General features: G+C 42.7%; 1 long non-coding RNA gene and 1 pseudogene across 2 annotated transcripts; both read left to right on the top strand.

The window, feature by feature from the left end:
- The first annotated feature begins 273 nt into the window (after nucleotides 1–273).
- LOC311139740 (methionine-R-sulfoxide reductase B1-A-like) lies at nucleotides 274–3374 on the top strand (annotated as a pseudogene). The gene is made up of 4 exons: nucleotides 274–279; nucleotides 652–792; nucleotides 1009–1122; nucleotides 3319–3374. The product of its transcript is annotated as a methionine-R-sulfoxide reductase B1-A-like (transcript).
- Nucleotides 3375–8576: 5202 nt separating this feature from the next.
- LOC311146512 lies at nucleotides 8577–14578 on the top strand. Its single transcript, XR_014614691.1, has 4 exons — nucleotides 8577–8946; nucleotides 9144–9410; nucleotides 9619–9725; nucleotides 13383–14578. It is a non-coding gene; the product is annotated as an uncharacterized lncRNA (long non-coding RNA).
- Nucleotides 14579–15123: the final 545 nt, after the last annotated feature.

The raw sequence follows: 15123 nt of genomic DNA, 5'->3' as shown, positions 1-15123 counted from the left end.
CTATTTGGGTGGGTGCACCATTCTAGAAAATGTAGATAAGTGTAGAACAGGCATAGTTCTCAGTCATAAACAGGGCATCGTGTGAGCTGCTCTATACATTACATTTCTATATGGAACACTCAGAACATTGCCCCTCCCCACTTAATAGACCCTTTACTATCCTACATGTTCTCCCTTCAGGTATATGCAGTGAGCTCCAAAAGTATTGGGACAGTGACAATGTTGTTGTTGTTTTGGCTCTGTACTCTAGCACTTTGGATTTGAAATGATACAATGACTGTGAGGTTAACGTGCAGACTGACATTTCATTTGAGGGTATTTTCATCCATATCGGGTGAACCATTTAGAAATTACAGCACATTTTGTACATAGTCCCCCCATTTTACAGATTGTCCTGAATGAATCGTGAAAAGTGTTTAGAAACATATTCTATTCTTATTTACAATAAATGTGACACATAAGTGAATTTGTCCCAATACTTCTGGTCTCCTAAAATGGGGGGACTATGTACAAAAACAGCTGTAATCTCTAAACGGTTCACCGGATATGGATGAAAATACCCTCAAAGGCGTCGTATCATTTCAAATTCAAAGTGCTGGATTACAGAGCCAAAACAACAAAAAATGTGTCACTGTCCCAATACTTTTAAAGTTCACTGTATGTTCAGAATGTGGATATGAGCTCTTCTCCAGCATATCCAAGTTTGAGCATTCCTCACCATGGCCTGCCTTCTCTCAGACCATCCACCAGGACAGTGTGTCCAAATACTCTGAGAATTGGGGACCAGTGAAGGTGTGTTGTGTGTGCAGTCAGAGAGGGACTGATTCACCCTTATGGCCTATAGGAGACCTAACGTGTGTAGGAGTTGTTGTGACTTAGTGTGATTGTTGGCAATAGAGGCTTCAGTTTTTGAGTAGTGGCACTTTAACATGTTTAATGTGTCACCTTTTAACAAGGATACAGAACTTTAAAACAGAGGGAATCCTTTCTGGATGTTGTTTGTTTCAGGTCTGTTGTGGAAGTGTGGAAACGGACTCGGTCATGAGTTCTTATACGACGGACCAAGAGAGGGACTCTCCTGCTTCTGAATATTCAGCAGCTCACTCACATTCATCCCCAAAGGTGGGAATTCAGTGTGTTTAACCTCTGTGAGCAGAAAGACTTATCATACTGTGTAGAATATAACTCATTTGTTCCTGGGGAAAAACAACAACAACACAAACAAACAAAGACACTAATGGAGGGTTAAAGACAGTCTTTATGTATTCTCCTCTGATATAGAGTACTACAGTATATACTCTTACTCTGACCCTGCTCCCCCCACCCCCCCCCCCCCCCCCCCCACACACACACACCTTCAGGAGTCTGTGCTGCTGAAGGTGTGGAGGACAGTGCATGAAGTGTCCTGGATAATAGCCTAAAAAGTTGTTTGATTGTCTTTTATAACACATAAGCCAATAGCCATCTATTAGACATTAAATACAGTGCTACTGCTTTTTATTAAATACAAGTCATCATGTATTACAATGAAGCACTGAATTAATGCATAATAATTGCCTCTGTTAAAGTTCAATTCGGGGACTGTCTGTGTATTATAATTTTTTTTATCAATGTTTATTCCCTTCTGAATTTCAGTCTCTTCAGCCAGCGAGTGGGTCTTAGTTTATGATCTGTAGTAAAGAGTGACTTTGGTGTCAAATTACATTACATAGCCACTTGCACTGGAGGCTGGAAAGTCCCACCTATTTAATTCCATGAAAGGCCCATCACTTCTTGGCAGACAGATACTCAAACGAAGCACAACGCTGGAAATCTATCTGCATCCACATAAACTAGTTCTGGCATCGTTCTATGACAAACACAGAAGGTTTTATATTGAATTCAATAGAAGGAAACAGAGAGAGCGAGAGAGAGAGAGAGAGAGAGAGAGAGAGAGAGAGAGACGGCCAGTTCCTTAATGTATCCATTGGCTGTATTATACCGCCCAAACATTAAGGAACTGACAGTCTCTTTATCTCCTCTCTCTCTGTCTTCTTATATTAAATTATAGGTAGCCTAATATTTAATCCCTTAGCTAAGTGGGCAGGGGGGAACACATGACAGGCATTAATTAGAAATATGTTTTAAGGTATTATATAAACCAATGGTAATCTATAAGGCATTTATTCAGTGATTTTCTTCTTTGTCAAATATATGTGTTTATTCATTCACAACTAGGATATGATGGGTAACACTTTATTTAAAGGTTCTGTAATAAACCATCAGGTGAATGGGCAAGACAAAATATTCAAGGGCCTTTGAACGTGGTATGGTAGTAGGTGCCAGGCTGGATTTTTCACTTTCAAAAGATCCTCTATGTATCAAGAATGGTCCACCACCCATAGGACATCAAGCCAACTTGATCCAACTGTGGGAAGCATTGGAGTCAACATGAATGCTTTCAACACCTTGTAGTCCATGCCCCTGCGAAATTGACGCTGTTCTGAGCATAAAAGGGGCGGGACGTCAGATTTTCTGTTATGTTTTCTGTGTTATACGTGGCAGAGATGCGTCAATCAGTATATTGGACTTTTCTGTGATGTTCCCCAGCTCTGTGTTCGGTCGAATTCCTCCCCCTCCTGGTCCTCCCTTTTTTACATGACCGGACAATACCCGGGTGAGTCACACTCAATAAGTCCTGTGTATGGGGCTTCAACCAGTTGTCTCTGGTCAAAGACAGGGGTTCAGCACTTTGTCTGGGTAAAGGGCTAATGCTCTACAGGCTAGACTCCCGGTGCTCCTTTAAGTGTGCCTTTAACACAGTTACCCCCAAGGCCCCCTTTGGTTTCCTGCTAAAGCCCACCATATGGTCTGGTAACGGACTACCTATGGTAGAGCACCTCAAGCTAAGGCTGTTATTAGTGTTCCCTTTCTTCTGAATACTTTATTCAACCAATAGAGTAACTAGTTAGTGAAAACTAGTAAGACTTCATGTTTGGTTCCTCAGTTTCACAACAGATAGTTTTTTTCAATACAACTTGGTTCTTTCAGAAGAGGTTATTTGCTTCTCAACTCTCTTTCACAAAACCTTTACAATGACTTTTAATAGTTCAATCTTACCCTATAGCTTTCCTCATTATAATACTTCAAGGTGTCAATGCCCCAAATTCTGCATTCTTCTGGCAATTAAGCCCACGACTTCCTCAAACAAAGTTATACAACACATCGTTACCTTCAGACATGATGCTGTTCAACAAAGTTAGATAACACATTTTCCCCTTCATACATGACGACGACCCATGGTGATGTCTCCTCTAATGCCCACCTGTTGTTCAACAGCTCTATCAGCTCTGACCCAGGGCTTGAGTACAACAGGGTGCTTCCATATGAGGTGAACTTCCACCCTCCGGCAGAGGAATATCTGTACACGGTTGCTCCGCACCCGACACTTCTTATCTGCCTTTAACTGGGTCATGCTGTATTTCAGCTGCTCAGGGCTGGCTCTTCTTCTTCTTCTGCTGCTGCTGCTGTTTTTTCTTCTTCTTCTGCTTCTTCTTTGTTTTATGACCGGCAGAGTCCTGTTGGGGGACTGGATGAGTCATTAGGTCACCAGGACATGGTCCAATCACGACAACCCCTCCATGGAGTCATCCAATGGTTGTGAATCCTGTGACCTTGCCTTGTCCAAAAACAATCCCTTACCCCTACTGCCCATAGTCTCTTCTGAACATAAATATAAACGCAACAAGCAACAATTTCAAAGATTTTACTACGTTACAGTTCATATAAGGAAATCAGTCAATTTAAATAAATAAATAAATTGGGCCCTAATCTATGGATTTCACATGACTGGGAATACAGATATGGATCTGTTGGTCACAGATACCTTAAAAACAAAGGTAGGGGTGTGGATCAGAAAACTAGTCAGTATCTGGGTGTGACAACCATTTGCCTCATGCAGCGCGACACATGCTCCTTCGCATAGAGTTGATCAGGCTGTTGATTGTAGCCTGTGGAATGTTGTCCCACTCCTCTTCAATGGCTGTGTGAAGTAGCTGGATATTGGCGGGAACTGCAAAATGCTGTCGTACAAGTCGATCCAGAGCATCACAAACATGTTCAATGGGTGGCATGTCTGGTGAGTATGCTAGCCATGGAAGAACTGGGACATTTTCAGCTTCCAGGAAGTGTGTAGAGATCCTTACGACATGGGGCCGTGCATGGTCATGCTGAAACATGACCATGATGGCGGCGGATGAATGGCACGACAATGGGCCTCAGGATCTCGTCACGGTATCTCTGTGCATTCAAATTGCCATCGATACACCACCCCTTCCCTGTGGGCCTGAAAGACCATAAATGTGGTCTGCGGTTGTGAGGCCGGTTAGACGTACTGCCAAATTCTCTAAAACGATTTTGGAGGTGGCTTGTGGTGGAGAAATTATCATTAAATTCTCTGGCAACAGCTTTGATGGACATTCCTGCAGTCAGCATGCCAATTGCATATTCCCTCAAAACTTGAGACAACTTTGGTATTGTGTTGTGTGACAAAACTGCACATTTTAGAGTGGTCTTTTATTGCCCCCAGCACAAGGTGCACCTGTGTAATGATCATGCTGTTTAATCAGCTTCTTGATATGTCACACCTGTCAGGTGGATGAATTATCTTGGCAAAGGAGAAAGGCTCACTAACAGGGATGTAAACTAATTTGTGCACAACATTAACACAGATCCACAGATGATGCAATCTCCATTGCGCTCCACACTGCCCTTTCACACCTGGACAAAAGGAACACCTATGTGAGAATGGTATTCATTGACTACAACTCAGCGTTCAACACCATAGTGCCCTCAATATTCATCATTAAGCTAAGGACCCTGGGACTAAACACCTCCCTCTGCAACTGTATCCTGGACTTCATGACGGGCCGCCCCCAGGTGGTAAGGGTAGGTAACAACACATCTGCCACGCTGATCCTCAACACGGGGGCCCCTCAGGGGTGCGTGCTCAGTCCCCTCCTGTACTCCCTGTTCACTCATGACTGCATGGCCAGGCCCAACTCCAGCACCATCATTAAGTTTGCAGATGACACAACAGCAGTAGGCCTGGTCGCTGAGAACGACGAGACAGCCAATAGGGAGGAGGTCAGAGACCTGGCAGTGTGGTGCCAGGACAACAACCTCTCCCTCAACGTGACCAAGACAAAGGAGATGATTGTGGTATACAGGAAAAAGAAGAGGACCCGAGCACGCCCCCATTCTCATCGACGGGGCTGTAGTGGAGCAGGTTGAGAGCTTCAAGTTCGTTGGTGTCCACATCACCAACAAACTAACATTGTCCAAGCACACCAAGACAGTCGTGAAGAGGGCACGACAAAACCTATTCCCCCTAAGGAATTTGGAATGGGTCCTCAGATCCTCAAAAGGTTCAACAGCTGCATCACTGCCTGGTTGTATCACTGCCTGGTATGGCAACTGCTCGGCCTCCGACCGCAAGGCACAACATAGGGTAGTGTTTACGGCCCAGTACATCACTGGGCCAAGTTTCCTACCATCCAGGACCTCTATACCAGGCGGTGTCAGAGGAAGGCCCTAAAAATTGTCAAAGACTCCAGCCACCCTAGTCATAGACTGTTCTCTCTGCTACCGCATGGCAAGCGGTACCGGAGGAGGATAGGAGGACAAAGACAGGGGTTAGCAATAGGGGGAAGCAGCGCCAAGTCTAGGTCCAAGAGGCTTCTAAACAGCCCCCCCCCCCTCCTTTACGCTGCTGCTACTCTCTGTTTATTATCAATGCATAGTCACTTTAATAACTCTATCTACATGTACATATTACCTCAATTACCTCGACTAACCGGTGCCCCTGCACATTAACTCGGTACTGGTACCCCATGTATATAGCCAAGCTATTGTTATTTTTACTGTTGCTCTTTAATTATTTGTTACTTTTATTTCGCATAATTTAATTTTATATTGTATTTTCTTTGGTGATTTTTAAAAACTGCATTGTTGGTTAAGGGCTTTTTCACTGTAAGGTCTACACCTGTTGTATTCGGCGCATGTGACAAATAAAATTAGATTTTATATTTATAGCTGTGTTCTCTGTTTGTCTGTTGCCAGTTTGTTTTGTTTCGTCAAGCCTATCAACGTTTTTCCCCTTGCTCCTGTCTTTCTCAAGTTCCTGTTTTCTAGTTTTCCCGGTTTTGACCATTCTGCCTGCCCTGACCCAGAGCCAGCCTGCCGTTCTGTACCTTTTGGACTCTGATCTGGATTACTGACTTCTGCCTGCCCTTGACCTGTTGTTTGCCTGCCCTCTGTTTTTGTAATAACCTTTTGTTACTTCGACACTGTCTGCATCTGGGTATTCTCCTGAAATGTGATAGAACCTGTGTTTTCTATAGTTCAATAATGCTATATAATATAATTCTATATAATATAATTATTTCCAACTATAATTCCTTCCAAAAGCAAACATTGCCCCACCTAACTGATAGTGGGGTGGTAGATGAAAAGTTTTCCTTATGGCTCAGGTGCCTACATACACCATAGACATATACATAATTTACACACACACACACACACACACACACACACACACACACACACACACACACACACACACACACACACACACACACACACACACACACACACACACACACACACACACACACACACACACACACACACACACACACACACACACACACACACACACACACACACACAGACAAGTCAGCTCAGACAGATCCAGCTCAGAGAGGCCCAGCTCATGAACTCCATCAGCAGCAGATTTTTATTTAGAATGGAAAATGAATGTGTTTATGCAGCAAATGTTAGTGTACCGTATCCCGTTGAACCAAATTGCATGGATTCGTTCCTCTAATCCAGAGATGGGCAACTGGCCCCTTTTGTAGGCCTGCGGACCAATTAAAAAAACTATACAGTACCAATCAAAAGTTTGGACACACTTACTCATTCAAGGGTTTTTCTTTATTTTTTACTATTTTCTATGTTGTAGAATAATATTGAAGACATTAAAACTATGAAATAACACATATGGAATCATGTAGTAACCAAAAAAATGTTAAACAAATCAAAATATATTTTAAGATTTTAGATTCTTCAAAGTAGCCACTTTTTTGCCTTGATGACAGCTTTGCACTCTTGGCATTCTCTCAACCAGCTTCACCTGGAATGCTTTTCCAACAGTCTTGAAGGAGTTCCCACATATGCTGAGCACTTGTTGGCTGCTTTTCCTTCCTTCACCTGGAATGCTTTTCAATTAACAGGTGTGCCTTTTTTAAAGGAATTTATTTCCTTCATAATGCGTTTGAGCCAATCAGTTGTGTTGTGACAAGGTAGGGGTGGTATACAGAATATAGCCCTATTTGGTAAAATACCAAGTCCATATTATGGCAAGATCACCTCAAATAAGCAAAGAGAAACGACAGTCCATCATTACTTTAAGACATGAAGGTCAGTCAATCCAGAAAAAAGGTTTTACGGGAAGAGACCAAGGAAATGGAAAGGTTTATTCTAACCATTAAAAACACGTTTATAAAATATAAATACTGTATATAGGCCTAGTACAGATAGATATGGAACACTCAGAACATCGCCCTGTTGGGATTTAATTTGTTTGTTGAAATACAAGAGTTTAACCTTTGGATAGAAATTGGTTTCTCAATATTAGATAACTTGTTTGTTGAAATACAAGAATTTAACCTTTGGATGGAAATTGGAGTCTCAATATCAGATAACTTGTTTGTTGAAATACAAGAATTTAACCTTTGGACAGAAACTGTTGGTGTTTCAATATCAGATACCCAGGGTATAGATATTCTACTCAAGGAAGCGGTGAGTGTGACTAACTGACAGTGGAGTTATCAGCTGTTAAGTCACGATAGGCCGTATCTCTGTGGTTTTACTAAAAAGAACAGAACAAGGAGTAAAGTTGCTATGAAACAGGGCTGATTAAGGACATCAATTTGAGGACATCTACCAGAGACAGAACTACGCCTGGCAATTCAGCGCCTAGGGGTTGGGACCAACCCGCGCGCCAACGAACAGGCGGCAAGTCTAAACCACGCCCAGCCTCTGCTCTGACAGGCCTGTTCAGAAACAGGAACTATCTCTGTCAAGGGTATTTAAGGAAGAACATGTGAGACAGCCGCCAGTTCTCTGATCTCCCTGCGTGGTGCATCAGTGAGCCCGTATACGAACCCTCATACTTATCATTTATACATTTGCATTGAATAAACTTAGCTTGATTTGCAATAACTTCAATGATGTCTTTCATTCCAATACCAGACTTGAATTGACGCACTCTTACAGCCCCTCCCCACTTAACAGACCCCTGTTCAAACCTTTACTATCCTACATGTTCTCCCTTCAATTATATAAGTTCAGAATGTGGATATGAGCTCTTCTCCAGCAATTCCAAATTTGAGCATCTCTCACAATGGCCTGCCTTCTCCAACACAAACACACAGGCCTATTTATAGAATTTGACTCATTGGTCATATGCTGCACAACACCACCCTCACTGGTCGAAGCCGTCTGGCAAACTTTTCTAACTGCGTCAAGAGTATAAGAGCTCAGCTCTGAGAGGAAACATTTGCTGAGAACCAAGAGTTGGACTACAAGACATTGTAGGCTACCAGGAGTTGAAATGGGTCTTCCAGCCTTGGGTCTGATACCGTTTTTGGGGCCCCTTGCGTTTCCAGTAGCATTGGGAACAGTCGCAATAGGGGGGTTTATATTGATTAAGGCGATTCATCATAAACCGTCGTATCATCCAGGAACTCCAAAAATTACACGTTACGTGACGGTAAAGTCAAATAAAGCTTCTGGAAATGAACCCACTGGAAATGCTGCCAGCAAGAACACAGAAGGACATAGTCGCAGCGATGAAACTACGATCATAATTGCTTACGGCCTTGGAGTTGTTGACACTTATAAAAGGTAGGTCTATAATTTTTTATAAATTTCTGTCAAGTCTGCTTTACCCACTGAGTACAATGGGCCTTTTATTCATAAGAGCATGGATAGGCCGAGCCTATTATTTTCATGATATAATTGCTATTATATTGTATAATTCATTTTGAATTGACACAAGAATGATGACAGCCTACTGATACTTCATTTTCTCTCCTCATAAGTGTTAAAAAAGGTCGACCATCTCAGTTTGGTCCGGGTAATCATCGCATAGCAGAAGCAGACCATATACCACCATTGGCTTCTCTGAGGATAGCCCGAAACCATGAACGACTGGATCGTCTCCTACAAGTGAATCCAAGGCTTCATGAGATGATCATGAGCCTTGATTATGACCCAACTGGACAGAGGCTGTTAACCATGAGGGTTCTTTACCAGGATCACAGAGATGCTTTGACCACTGGAAACAGCAGGGAATCTCAAGTAGCCAGGTGAATGCTTTAGAGTAGGCAACGTCTTTTCTGTGTTATCGTGTTTAGCAGATATGAAGGAACATACATTGTCCAGTTATGGCAGAATAGCAAAATGGCCACCATGATGATGTTGTATGACGTTGTACATGGCACCATAGTTATCCTCGGCCATCAAAACGTAGGTGTAGTCGTCACCTTTTCTGTTATCATGTTTTCTGTGTTCTAGTCGTCTGCTGGCAGAGACAATCCTAGACGGAGATGCTGCAGTTATGCTAAGGAAGGCTTTTATCATGGGTCATCCTATATCTTCCCGGCAGCTCAGAGAAGATGCAGGTAAAAACATTGATTACAATAGATACTGTAGATCTTTAGTGTCTCTTACAAAAGTAATAATTTCTCAAAGTTTGCCTTAGTCGCTGAATTTGCCTGTATGTTGTATTAGGATTTTACAAAAAACTAAGATATACATACAGTATATTATATATATATATATATATATATATATATATATATATATATATACACTGTATATTTCTCACCAGTCCACCATTGATATGGTCTCAGAATATCATCATTTTGAACAATGGAGCATCAGAGCTAGACTAATAGAAATTGTGTTTAGTTCCCGGAATAGTATTATCAACACTTGCTCTTGCTTTCAGGCGAATTGAAGCGATATACATTGAAAGTGTGGGACAATTTGGGACTTTATCAAAAGTGGACTAATGAAAAATATATATATACAGTGGGGAGAACAAGTATTTGATACACTGCCGATTTTGCAGGTTTTCCTACTTACAAAGCATGTAGAGCTCTGTAATTTTTATCATAGGTACACTTCAACTGTGAGAGATGGAATCTAAAACAAAAATCCAGAAAATCATATTGTATGATTTTTAAATAATTAATTTGCATTTTATTGCATGACATAAGTATTTGATACATCAGAAAAACGTAACTTAATATTTGGTACAGAAACCTTTGTTTGCAATTACAGAGATAATACGTTTCCTGTAGGTCTTGACCAGGTTTGCACACACTGCAGCAGGGATTTTGGCCCACTCCTCCATACAGACCTTCTCCAGATCCTTCAGGTTTTGGGAATGTCGCTGGGCAATACGGACTTTCAGCTCCCTCCAAAGATTTTCTATTGGGTTCAGGTCTGGAGACTGGCTAGGCCACTCCAGGACCTTGAGATGCTTCTTACAGAGCCACTCCTTAGTTGCCCTGGCTGTGTGTTTCGGGTCGTTGTCATGCTGGAAGAGCCAGCCACGACCCATCTTCAATGCTCTTACTGAGGGAAGGAGGTTGTTGGCCAAGATCTCGCGATACATGGCCCCATCCATCCTCCCCTCAATACGGTGCAGTCGTCCTGTCCCCTTTGCAGAAAATCATCCCCAAAGAATGATGTTTCCACCTCCATGCTTCACGGTTGGGATGGTGTTCTTGGGGTTGTACTCATCCTTCTTCTTCCTCCAAACACGGCGAGTGGAGATTAGACCAAAAAGCTCTATTTTTGTCTCAGACCACATGACCTTCTCCCATTCCTCCTCTGGATCATCCAGATGGTCATTGGCAAACTTCAGACGGGCCTGGACATGCGCTGGCTTGAGCAGGGGGACCTTGCGTGCGCTGCAGGATTTTAATCCATGACGGCGTAGTGTGTTACTAATGGTTTTCTTTGAGACTGTGGTCCCAGCTCTCTTCAGGTTATTGACCAGGTCCTGCCGTGTAGTTCTGGGCTGATCCCTCACCTTCCTCATGATCATTAATGCCCCACGAGGTGAGATCTTGCATGGAGCCCCAGACCGAGGGTGATTGACCGTCATCTTCAACTTCTTCCATTTTCTAATAATTGCGCCAACAGTTGTTGCCTTCTCACCAAGCTGCTTCAAATCAAATCAAATCAAATTTTATTGGTCACATGCGCCGAATACAACAGGTGCAGACATTGCAGTGAAATGCTTACTTACAGCCCTTAACCAACAGTGCATTTATTTTAAACAAAAAAAGTAAGAATAAAACAACAACAAAAAAAAAAAGTGTTGAGAAAAAAAGAGCTGAAGTAAAATAAAGTGACAGTAGGGAGGCTATATATACAGTAAAATAAAGTGACAGTAGGGAGGCTATATATACAGGGGGGTACCGTTGCAGAGTCAATGTGCGGGGGCACCGGCTAGTTGAGGTAGTTGAGGTAATATGTACATGTGGGTAGAGTTAAAGTGACTATGCATAAATACTTAACAGAGTAGCAGCAGCGTAAAAAGGATGGGGTGGGGGGGCAGTGCAAATAGTCCGGGTAGCCATGATTAGCTGTTCAGGAGTCTTATGGCTTGGGGGTAGAAGTTGTTGAGAAGTCTTTTGGACCTAGACTTGGCACTCCGGTACCGCTTGCCGTGTGGTAGCAGAGAGAACAGTCTATGACTAGGGTGGCTGGAGTCTTTGACAATTTTGAGGGCCTTCCTCTGACACCGCCTGGTATAGAGGTCCTGGATGGCAGGGAGCTTTGCCCCAGTGATGTACTGGGCCTTACGCACTACCCTCTGTAGTGCCTTGCGGTCAGAGGCCAAGCAGTTGCCATACCAGGCGGTGATGCAACCAGTCAGGATGCTCTCGATGGTGCAGCTGTAGAATTTTTTGAGGATCTGAGGACCCATGCCAAATCTTTTTAGTCTCCTGAGGGGGAATAGGCTTTGTCGTGCCCTCTTCACGACTGTCTTGGTGTGTTTGGACCATGATAGTTCGTTGGTGATGTGGACACCAAGGAACTTGAAGCTCTCAACCTGTTCCACTACAGCCCCGTCGATGAGAATGGGGGCGTGCTCAGTCCTCTTTTTTTTCCTGTAGTCCACAATCATCTCCTTTGTCTTGGTCACGTTGAGGGAGAGGTTGTTGTCCTGGCACCACACGGCCAGATCTCTGACCTCCTCCCTATAGGCTGTCTCATCGTTGTCGGTGATCAGGCCTACCACTGTTGTGTCGTCGGCAAACTTAATGATGGTGTTGGAGTCGTGCCTGGCCATGCAGTCATGGGTGAACAGAGAGTACAGGAGGGGACTGAGCACGCACCCCTGAGGGGCCCCCGTGTTGAGGATCAGTGTGGCAGATGTGTTGTTACCTACCCTTACCACCTGGGGGCGGCCCGTCAGGAAGTCCAGGATCCAGTTGCAGAGGGAGGTGTTTAGTCCCAGGATCCTTAGCTTAGTGATGAGCTTAGAGGGCACTATGGTGTTGAATGCTGAGCTGTAGTCAATGAATAGCATTCTCACGTAGGTGTTCCTCTTGTCCAGGTGGGAAAGGGCAGTGTGGAGTGCGATAGAGATTGCATCATCTGTGGATCTGTTGGGGCGGTATGCAAATTGGAGTGGGTCTAGGGTTTCTGGGATTATGCTGTTGATGTGAGCCATGACCAGTCTTTCAAAGCACTTCATGGCTACAGACGTGGCTGCTTGCCTATTGTCCTGTAGCCCATCCCAGCCTTGTGCAGGTCTACAATTTTATCCCTGATGTCCTTACACAGCTCTCTGGTCTTGGCCATTGTGGAAAGGTTGGAGTCTGTTTGATTGAGTGTGTGGACAGGTGTCTTTTATACAGGTAACGAGTTCAAACAGGTGCAGTTAATACAGGTAATGAGTGGAGAACAGGAGGGCTTCTTAAAGAAAAACTAACAGGGCTTTGAGAGCCGGAATTCTTACTGGTTGGTAGGTGATCAAATACTTATGTCATGCAATAAAATGCAAATTAATTACTTAAAAATCATACAATGTGATTTTCTGGATTTTTGTTTTAGATTCCGTCTCTCACAGTTGAAGTGTACCTATGATAAAAAATTACAGACCTCTACATGCTTTGTAAGTAGGAAAACCTGCAAAATCGGCATTGTATCAAATACTTGTTCTCCCCACTGTATATAAAAAAATAATGTTTTTTGAGTAAAATGCCACTTTAAAGTGTAAATATTCCCAATTTTAAACTATGCACTTATTCTAGGATTGGTCCCATCATATACCGAAGGTAACATTGACATGTCTGATGAAGGAACAAGGTACTACTACAGAAATGGCTACATTGAGCTGGTCAAAGCGTACCAAAAGAAGGGGATAATCAACATGAAACAAGCACAGAAGCTGATTTCATGGGTGAAAAGAGACATGCACCTGGACCGGGATACCCAAGAGTATGAGGAGATCCTTGATTATATTAAACGTCATGTTCATGTTTTCCGGTGGTAGAAATGGCAAACAAACGTAGGCAATACTGAGTAAATACAGATTGTGTACTCTAACAGGAGTTCCCAAGTTAAAAAGGTTTCTATGATATGCAAATTATGGAATTCAGTATTGTTGGATTCTAGCTTGAAATATACTTATTAATGTTACCATTCTAGAACTTATTGATTACTTTACATGTATAAGGAATGTATATGTTGGGATCAATGAAGGGTAGATAGGGACTTGGTGTAGAAAGTTCATATTCTGTTCCATGTTTCTAAGGAGGGAGTCGAAGGGCAATAGTTAGTCTCTGATAAGGCAGGCCAGCTGCGGAACTAGGGAGAAGCGAGGAATGCGTCTCGAGGTCAAGTCAACAGCTGAAGTGAGAAGAAACCTCTGGGAGGCGGGCCAGAGAGGCCCACCACAACGACTCTCCTACAGTCTTATCTCACACATACTGTACACTTCCATGCATGAAGGTTTTAGTATGAGGCAGGGGTATGACTACACCAGTGAGAGGAACCAATTAAGTTCCTGCCTAGCAACAGAGATGTATTGGCTGTCTAGATGTGTAAGGAGTTGTCCCCGCCTATTAGAAGGTTATAAATATGTGCTTGTGTAATCATGCCTTGTCTTTGCAGCTGTATGACCCAGTGGGTGAATAAACTTGGTTTGAGTTTGTTCAGAACCTAACAGTGTTAATATCATAATGAGGAGTATCATTTATTGCTAATTGTAGAAACGTTTTTTTTTTTGCCTATGTATAGTCGGTGCTTGGTTGATTATGTTCAGCAGTGTACTTGTAGTGGATCCTGTCTGCCTGTTGCATTGGTAAATGTATAGCCTATAGATTCTCAACAAAATGTTTAGATTTCCTGATTCTCCTCATTTATTGTAACATTATGCAGTATGCATTAGTTCAAATGTATGGCAAAAAATATTGATTAAAAGATCACCTATTTTGGAAGCAGCAAACAGTGAGTGGACATTACTTTCTTATTTTTATTAGATCGTCTGTTTTCTCCCATCACAGCCATTAAACTATGTAACTGTTTTGGTCTCATGGTGAACTCCCTGAGCGGTTCCTCCCTCTCCGCCAACATTCTTTATTATCAGCGCACTAGAGAGGTTCCAACCAACTCAATGCACCATGTACACATGTCGTTCAGGAGCTCTCCCGGGGCAGTTCCGTTAGATCCTTATATACTGGTTACAGACACGTTACATACAGTGGGGGAAAAAAGTATTTAGTCAGCCACCAATTGTGCAAGTTCTCCCACTTAAAAAGATGAGAGAGGCCTGTAATTTACATCATAGGTACACATCAACTATGACAGACAAATTGAGAAAAAATAATCCAGAAAATCACATTGTAGGATTTTTTATGAATTTATTTGCAAATTATGGTGGAAAATAAGTATTTGGTCACCTACAAACAAGCAAGATTTCTGGCTCTCACAGACCTGTAACTTCTTCTTTAAGAGGCTCCTCTGTCCTCCACTCGTTACCTGTATTAATGG

The sequence above is a fragment of the Coregonus lavaretus genome (genome assembly GCF_964263955.1).
Source record: "Coregonus lavaretus genome assembly, chromosome: 2".
Taxonomy (NCBI): domain Eukaryota; kingdom Metazoa; phylum Chordata; class Actinopteri; order Salmoniformes; family Salmonidae; genus Coregonus; species Coregonus lavaretus.
Note: the sequence above shows the minus strand (reverse complement) of the source record. Positions and strands in the feature narration are given on the sequence as shown.